Source organism: Schistocerca gregaria, chromosome 5 (assembly GCF_023897955.1).
Source record: "Schistocerca gregaria isolate iqSchGreg1 chromosome 5, iqSchGreg1.2, whole genome shotgun sequence".
In the NCBI taxonomy this organism is placed as follows: domain Eukaryota; kingdom Metazoa; phylum Arthropoda; class Insecta; order Orthoptera; family Acrididae; genus Schistocerca; species Schistocerca gregaria.
Genome location: NC_064924.1, coordinates 636,913,529 through 636,923,610, shown reverse-complemented (window position 1 = coordinate 636,923,610; position 10,082 = coordinate 636,913,529).

The window sequence follows — 10,082 nt, the reverse complement described above, 5'->3', positions numbered from 1 at the left end:
AACAACTTAGATATTGCTCGAGAAGTGGTGCAGATGTTGGATATAGTGGCAACTAAAAGTCTGGAAACAGTTCAGTGTGCTGACTCGATTTCCATTTCTGTGGAGAGCATTGAGGGAGACGAATGAGTTAATACTTCCAAAAAACTGTGGAATCAGTTTTTTTCTGTCTAGAGGTGTCATATCTCTGAAACTGGAACAACTACTTTGGACTGGCAATGTTTCAGGCAGTGCCTCTATCTCCAATTCAGCCATCTTGGATCGATACCTTGGATTCTGATTAGTGACATATTTGGAAATCTTTGCCAGTATATTCAGGCTGGTATCTTGGATTTGACAAGTGGTCATCTAGGATTCTAAACTTAGCACAAGTGACAATGACGTCAAAGGACTGTGTTAAGGTCCAAAATCTTGGATTGTGATATCATAGGACTGTGATAAGGTTGTCCATCTTGGATTGCAATTTTGGATGTCAACTCTATTGTCTAGCCTGGATTTTTACAAGTGTCTTTGGATTCTATACTTAGTACAAGTGAATTACTTCCACTGTGACATCATGGAAAAACCCTTAGGATGCAGGAAATCTGACAACAGATTGGGCTGGGGAAAGAATATGCTCTACAATAGCCATCTGTTGGATGAAACTATGTCTCTTAGGCCTTTATGTCAATGCAGGTACATAGTAATATGATACAGTTCTGAGAGTTCGTTAGGTAAAGCTATACATCATTTATGTACATAGAGACAATATGTTACAATTTTGCAATAAGATGGAGCATTTTGTTACGATTTTGCTGTAAAATGAGATGTTTTGTTACTATATCACTGTAACATTAGGTAATTTGTTACAATTTCAGTGTAACAGCTACCAGTTCGTTATAATTTTGCTTTAGATTGGGGTATTTTGCTACAATTTCGCTGTAATATAGGCAGTGTGTTACAGTTTTTCTCTAACATGTCGATTTATGGATTGGTGTCATGTGTAAAGTGATCGGCCCAGGCACTTAATTGCGATGCACTACTTCATTCATTCTCCCTTTTAACTGTGAAGTGTTCAAATAAAGTAGTTCGTTCATGAAGTACTGAGGATACTCTATCCTCATTCCTTCAGAACCTCAACACCTTCTCTCCCATCCACTTCACTTCAACTCGGCATGTCATCTTCTTGGACTTTGATCTCCTCCTCTATGATAGCTACATCCACATCTCTGTGAATATTAAACCCACCAATCACCAACAGCACATGGATTATGACGGCTGCCATAGCTTCCACACCAAAATATCTCTCCTATATAACCTGGCCACCTGCGGACAGCATTTCTGCAATGACAAGAACTGCCTTGCACAGGTCTCACCAAGACACTGACAGGAACTACTCCCCCCCCCCCCAACCTAGTCAACGAACAGATCTCTTGGGCTGCTCCTTCTCCAGATCACCCCTCCAAGAACCATTTACAAAGGAATGCCAGTATTGATACCCAATAGCACCCTGGACTGGAAAAACTGAACCACATCCTTCATCAAAGCTTTGATTACCTATCATCATGCCCTGAAATGAGAGACACCCTACCCAAGATCCTCCTAAAGTGATGTTTCATCGATCATCCTATCTCCACAACATTCTAGTCCATCCCTATGCCACTCTCAAGCCTAACCCATTGCCACAGGGGCTATATCCATGTAAAAGACCTAAGTCCAAGACTTGCCCCCTCCATCTGTCGAGCACTTCCTGTTCCAGTCCTATCACAGACCTACCCTATCCATCAGAGGCCAGGTCATCTGTGAAAGCAGGTATGTCATATTCCAGCACTGCAGCAATCATTGCACAGATTTTTATATACGTATGACTACCAGCCAGCTGTCCACCAGAATGAATGGCCACTGGTGTACTGTGGCCAGTAGCATGGTAAATACTGCGTGGCACAACATGCACCTGAATGTAACTTGCCTGACTGCAATAGCTGCTTCTCAACCTGACCCATGAGCATCCTCACTTCCATCACCAGCTTTACTTAAGAAAAGTAACTGGGGGCTATCCTTACAATACATTGTTAGTCCCACAATTATCCCAGACTCAATGTACCTACTGCCTCACACCCAACAATTTCCATACCTCTGTCCTATCAGTTCCTTGCCATTCATCTCCCCTAATCCTAATCGTCTGTTACCCCCTGCCAATGCACCAGTCCATCTCTCTTCTTCCCTAGTCCTTTTCTGTCACCTCCCCCCACTTCCTAGCCCCACAACTTCCAGATGCTGCACCTGGCAATCTTATCATGTCTCCATCTAATCCCTGTATACTCTGCCAGACAGCACTCTTCTCTTCCCTACCCACATCCTCTTCTCTCTCCTCCCTTCCTGCCCCACTCTAGATTGCCACTCAATGTGACAGTTGCATTCTGGTCCGAACTGCCAGAGGTGCCAGTCGTGTGCATGAGGTGTACTTGCTTGTGTGAATGTGTGTGTGTTTTCTTTTCTGAACAAGCCTTTGGACAAACGTCAAATGTGTAACTGTCTTTCTGTTGTCCTTGTGTACAGAGCAACTATTCATCTTTACGGTGAGTAGCAATCTATCCTTCTCATAATATCGTTTATTTAATTAATGTATATGAATTGAACATTCCTACGAGGAGAATTTTCTTTCAGTTGCGGATTCTGCATGTGTTTCACATCTGGACTCACAATGTAAGCATTTTACTTGTATGCTGTCTGTTCTCACTCAGTCAATGTCTGGTCATACTCCACTGAAAAAAAATTAGAACACCTAGAAAGACGACCACGATTTTGTCCGATGATGGCATGCCATCTGGGGGATAATGGATGTGCTGATAATGGTTTAAACGTCGTCTATCAACAGATAGCGTAATGGCACAGCTGCCAGGGCATCACTTGTGTCTACCCTTTAATAGAGAATGCTCACATCCAGATGGCTCAGTGTCATTCGAATATGTGAAGCAAACAGGCAGCCACGCAGTGCAAAAGCACTCGTGCTTCCTACAGCCAACTGAGTGAGTTTGAAATAGGTCAAATTGTAGCCTTCCGAGTGGCAGAATGGTCCTTTTAGATAACTGCCACACAGGTTGGATGTGCTGCGTCAGTGGTGCAGTGACGATGGTATCTATAGTCAAGTGAACATTCTCACACCTGTAGATACGGTTCTGGATGTCCACACAGTACTGTGTCCAACAGGATCAACATACTGTAAGTGCAGCAGTGACAGATCATAATGCTACCACAGTATAGATAAGAGGGCGTGTGAGCCCAAACATATCAACCCGAACTGTTGGGAACCAGTTAGTAGCAGTGGGACTACAGGCAGGCACAACTCTTCTGCTCACGACTCATTTTCTTTTTCTACGTTGCAGCCGTTGTCATAAATTTTTCCCTCTGCTTTATGTAATTCATTGCGATTGTCGAATCTTGATACTTTCCTCCACACAACAGATTCATCATCGAACAATCTTAGAGTGCTGATGGTCGTGCAAGTAGAGAGTCTCAAACATCTCAACCCTACATTGCTTTTGATACCAATGCAGTGAGCAGATATTGCACAAACTCAAAGGAAAAGCACTGGAAAGCTGTTAAAAGGATAGTCCGATATCTAAGAGGAACTTCAAACCATAAATTAAGATACCATAGAAAGGTAATGCAAAACTAGAAGGCTACAGCGATGCAGACTGGGGGAGTGAATTGGGAGATAGGCCCTCCAGTACTGGCTGCTGCTTTACATTAATGGGGAGCCTCATTTCATGGTCCTGTCAAAAGCAAAAATCTGTTGCATTGAGTACCGTAGAGGCCAAGTATATGGCGCTATCTTACACAACACATGAAGCATTGTGGCTAAGAACATTAATATGTGAAAAAGAACCCAACTTAATCGTGGAACCTATAACGATCTTCTGTGACAATAAAGGAGCCATTAACCTATCTAAAATTATGGCACTAGTGCTAGGGCAAAACATCTTGATATAAGGCACCAATTTTTTCAGGACCGCATAGAGCGACAGAACATTGCTGTGGGCTACCTCCTCATAGAAGACATGTTGGCTGACCTTGTGACAAAACCCTCGAACCAAGAGAAGTTTGAAAAGAATGTGGGGCTATTCGGTTTATCTTGTGAAGCCAAACCACAAAATATTTGTTCAAAGTGGAGGAATTGTGTGAAAAACATATTTTGCGTGAGATGGAGGCAAAGTGTATCATGTGATATGTAATAGACATCTCTGGTCCTACTGTATGCTCTGAGTTTTATGTGTGTATTATGATGTTCCTTGGTTGTTGTGTTCCGTGTAGTTTACCTGGAAGTGTAAATATAGTTACTGACACTAAAAGTCTTTCCCACACTGTTACTTATTCAACTGTGTCGACTCTAATAAAATAGCTCAGAGTCGAGAATTAACAGAAAACAAATATTTTGCTTGAGAACAAAATATTGTACAGCTGTAAAATACCGAAGATTATGTACTTACAGCAAAAGTTAAAAAGAACGAAGTTTTCCATCCCAATTAATCGAACAGTAATTTGCTATTACATATCAAATGTAGCATGCACCAAGTAGTTTTTTGCATAATCTATGAGAAAAGTGTAGTAAAACGGCGTTTCCGATTTAGTGTTTGCATTCGATATTCTAATTGACATCTAGTTTCTCCTTAAAAAAGAAAAGTGCTATATAAATTCATCACAGTTTCGTAGTTCAGGAGAATTTCAATGAAAGTATCCTCTGTGTGTACTAAAGGATGACTAACATGGCTATTCTGATAAAGGATTATTTTATCAGAGTCAGCTTAATTGGGGCCAACCCCTAAACTTCATTGTATATCAACGCAAATAAACGTGTTTTTTTTTAGAATTTTCGAAAGGTACCATAACATTGTCGTTTGCATAATCTATGAGAAAAGTGTAGTAAAACTGGCGTTTCTGATTTAGTGTTTGCATTCGATATTCTAATTGACATCTAGTTTCTCCTTAAAAAAGAAAAGTGCTATATATTATCTACATTTATCGTAAATTAACTCTGTTTTCCAGTTTACTAACAACAATGACTAGTGTCAACACATTTTAGGAAACTAGTAATTTTTACCACAGGTATTTATGTTGCCCTGATAAAAATCTCGTTTAGTGTATTTTCTTCAATTCTTATAGGGAAGTGGCAACGTTTTAGCTCAACAGATTAAAAGGTAATCAGCTAGTTTAAGTTATTTGTTCACTGCCATGTAATACGTTATGCCATCCAAAATGCAGTGCCACTGTGAATGCTGTTCTCGAACACAGGATGAGTTGGTTGACATTCATAAGCAACTGGAAAGGCCTTGCTGCCCACACTTAACCTCCATGTAATACTGTTCTTCATGCATACAGATACACAAATTTCTTCCTTAATTTTGTATAAATAAATCGTATTCCTCGTTATATTCTGTTAAAGTAAGCTTGCTTTGGCTGTATTCATTAACTCCTGATATGTTCCTTCATCCTACATCTGGGGTAATTTTACTTTCAGAATAGCAGAGTTATCTTTTTTAGTGTGATATATAGGACCTTCTTTTTTAGTACTATTATTTCCTTATAATCGTTATATCAGCTCTTCATAGTTTTCATCTTTGTTCTGTTCACCCTCACCCCAAATTGTGTGGCAACTAATGTGAGAACTGTATTCAAAAATTCTTTTTCGTCTTCCACACTTTCGACTGAACAGGTCCTACCGTGCAAGTATTAACACTAATAGTATCCCCAATCCAAATTTGTTTCAATTCTCAATTTTTCTTCTTCTATAATAAACTCATGGTGGATATAAGTTAAGAAGGAAAATGAGAAAAAAGATCTGTACTGTGTGCTTGGCAAGTGTTATGCACTGCAATTTCATTTCTTCTCATTTTACTCATTTTCTATGTACACCATGAAATGAAATCAGAATAAATTTTTAAAATAACATTTAAAATGCTGTTGTAACAACAACTATGTTGCACAAGTCTTTATTTTTCAGCTAACTGCCTAACTACTAACAAAAATTACCTACTTATTAAAGCAAGTGGTTGCTAACTAAAGTCTCGGCCTTTTCTTCAGTTTCAACTGCAGCTTACATCCTAAGGAATAAGAGCTCATGTGTTAATAACAAAATTATTATTATTGGTCTCCGAATTTCATTTCTTTTTAAACAACAGAAAACTAGTTTCGTGTAATAAACAATGAGAAACGAATGAAGCCTTGTTTATCTGTTTAAAGTGGTTAAATATCATAAGTGGACTGTTCTTAGAACCCACTAACTTAGTAGCTGGTGTTGTCCCAGCATATATTATTCAAATCTTCTTTTAGCCCAACTCCTCCTTTCTCCCTTCTCTCTATCCATCTCCTCCCCCTCCTCCTGTCTGTGTATGTCTCATTCTTCCTCTCTGTCTGCCTCTCTCCTGCTCCCCCTTCTCTCTTCACCTTATCATCCCCATCCCAATAAAAAGTTTCTGGTTCATACCCCCACAGGCTTTCTTTACGGATAAAAATGTAGTAAGCGATACAACATTTTTTCTTTCATCCTCGTTTGTGATGGTTACCAGCGAGAAAAGGTTTTCTTAAGGACTGAAATTATATGTAAAGTTCGTTATCAGTTACTAAGTGCTCCCATTTTGGAATACTGGATGAATATAGTCCGGCTATTTGAGGGTCGTGAGCTACGCTACTTTTTCACCCCCACCTCTATCGCTTTGATAGACAGGCGTTCCTTCCACATAGCTATTATTTTCAGGCGGTAATTGATATGTGTACCATGTTTGATTGGAATCGGTCCAGTGGTTTAGGAGATGTGGAATATATGTACATACACACATTCCTTTGAATAATATGTATGGATTTGGCAAAGTAGAAAATTGAGCGATTTTCGTTGGATGGATTTAAGAGCTGAATACTTCGTTAATATTTTTCACTGATCTATTATAACACTACACCTATTTTACATTCTCCCAGTTTCACTTTGTGACCCCATAATGGACACACGTTCTCTCAAGCTGTTGGCTTCGTTACTCCAGCATGGCAGAGTCTCCTACCTATGTTGGTTCTTTGTCTGCTATACTAATAATAATTTTGTGTGGCTCAATGACTTTGTGCAAGTGTTTCAATTGGACATCATGCGTCTCACTAAGCTATCCCAATTATCAAACTGGGGAAAGGAGACTTACAGTTTAACACGGAGTCCAAATCACATGTCATACCCTTTGAATCTCCATATCACTTAAGCATCCGTGGTTCGACCAGGATTCCACACCACGATGTTCCAGTTCACAGACACACACTTTTGTTCAGCATGTTTCGTCAGGAACAGCCATGGCAACCAAGCAACTCATAACTCCTGAGTCTCTCCAATTTCTTACCACCCCACGACATTCAGCTCGAAATCTGTTTATGTCGTGATCTTACATTTTGTTGCTATTCTATGTCTATGTCCATACTCTGCAAACCACTGTGTCTTCACGATCACTATGGGTGAAATACGTACCTGGTTATAGAGTACTCCTAGATTCATCGCTTGAAAGCGATTTTTGAAACTAAGCAGGCTTTCTCGAAATAGTGTTTGGCAGTTCAGTTCTTTCAGCAGTTCCGTGACTCTCACCCATGGGTGAAACAAATGTGTAGGCATTCATGCTTCCCTGATTTGCATACGTTCAATATTTCCTGTTAGTCCTATTTGGTATAGGTCCCACACACATATGCAATATTCTATGATGGCTCAAATGTGTGTTTTGTAAGCAACCCACTGTGTAGACCAATAGAATTTTCCTATCGCTCTATCAGAGAACTGTAGTCTGTCATCTGCTTTGCCTATGACTGAATCTATATGATGATTCTATCTCATACCACAGACGGCAGTTCGCAGTTGGCACTTGTGACGGCTGGTTGCATGCTCTAAGCACCCTAACATCAGCAGCGGCTACATGTAATGCTGCATGTGGTTTTGCATACATTACAGTGCTTTCTCATTATTTCCCAATAATTTATGTTTAATATTTTTGTTAAAAATATATACAAGTTATTTAAGCTTTCATTCATTTGGCATCTTCTGCAATCTAAAACTTACTTTCAGTGAATATCTGTATGGTGTTTACATTCTCATGTTGATGCCCACCTGATGGCCGGAGGTTAGCTGCACAACTCATCAGAAGATACGTTTTTAGTAGTTATTACTTCATAACAGTTTAAATGTGTGCTAATGATATTTTTAGTTTACTGTTAAAGTATCACCATGTTTGATAAATGAGGATGTTGCTTTAATTTAGTTAGTATCAGAGAAATATGTCAGGACCATGGGTTGAGGCATCATTGGGGAGACTGTAGCAAGCAGGCGAGTGAAGTGTCAGATGAGGCGCTCCCAAGGAGTTGTACTTTTTGTAATGGAGACAAGTGATTCGTGAAATGAGGAAGAAAGGTTTGTGACCTGCAGGTAGAAATAGAAATGGCGTATTTTGAGTGAGATATGTTGAAGGGAGAAAGAGACATGGGAAACAGGGAAAATGTAATCTGGAGTAACCATAGGGAGAAAACCCTAGAAATCACATTTCAAATTCCGACTTGCAATCAGTTTGGCTTGTTAGCTGAAACAATGGTGGAACCTCAACTAATTTTTGAGCAAAATTGAGTTCAGTTGACTTGTGGCAAAAACTTTAACATTAGATCGGTAAAAAGTCAAGAACAAGGAAAAGAATGTATGCTGCTAAGTGGCAGCTTCTGGAGGGGTGTAGTGCAAATTCTAGAAGAAAAGCTAGGTTTTAATAACAGATCACAAATGTGATAAAATCTAGTGCCAAGCTTAGCCAGGTGACAGAGTTTGGAGGCTTTGTGCAGAGATTTTCACAAATAAAATCAAATATGTGTAATAAGAGGAGCAGGAAACAGCCGGGATAATAACTTAGAGGACAATACTAAAGGTGACCTGAAGGAAATAGAAGCAACAACAGTTCACACTTGTGTGAGGTCTGGGAGGTTTTGCAGCGCCTTGCATATCCCTGGGTTAATACAGTTGTTAGCAATGTAAACAGAGAGCTGAGTGAAATGATTTTTACTGAAACAAAGTCTTGTATCATGTTGTACCTGTTGAAGGAATTGGTAGATGGGGATACCCAAATCATGGACTGAGTGTAAATAGGAGGGAGAAGGACAGGTTAGCTCAGCTTTTTGCAGAAAGTGTAATAGGGCCCAAAAGTACACATGGCAAAATCCCTGTTATTACTGGAGTCAGAGGGGTGCATTTTTTTAGGTTAGAGTTAGGTTATAGAGAGGCAGTTTCAGAAGAAATTACAATATAACCATAATGTACAAGTTTCGAGAAATGTAAAATAACTTTGTTTCATCAGAACATTAGAGGGTTGAAAACCAAGGTCAATGGTTGCATATATACAGGTAAATGTAACGAACTCTGCTACCAAGAGTTGCTGCTGTCTCATCCTCACCATCGTTGATGAGAAGACTTTGGTGCCTTACATCACCAAGCCCCTCAAGGCTTCATTCATGGGCCTTGATGAACTGATCTGTCACTATTGTTCTGAAAGAGTGCAGCAATTGTTGCAGCTGTGCTCTCAGCTGTGGGCAGATTCCACCACTGTGGGCTGGTATTTCACTTAGGGGCCCCAGTATAATTTTCCACAGCTATAGCTGCCTTGTGCAAAGCTGCTGGTTGCCGTTTTTGGTCGCAGTCTACGACATCAGTATCAAACACAGTATGTAATAGCTAATGACTAAAAGCAACATATATGCACACATCATTCTAACATCAGTTATGGCATAATATTCAGGGGTGCAAAGTTCAGAGTGTGGAAAATTTGTTCAGATTGCAAAACGAGCCATTTGAATAATGACCAAGAGTCACAAAAGGGCCCACTGCATTGACCTATTCAAAAATGGGGTATCTGAAGTTCCAAGTGAATAAACATTCCAAATTGCAGTTTTCATACTAAAAAATAAGCAATACACTGCAAACAGTTCCATACATTATCATCAAACAAGATATAGTGATAACTTTTACCTGGTTAGAGTGAATAGGGCAAAGACCAAGGAGTCAAGGTATATCACAAACTGACAAAAGAGATCAAAAACATAAAGGAAATCTA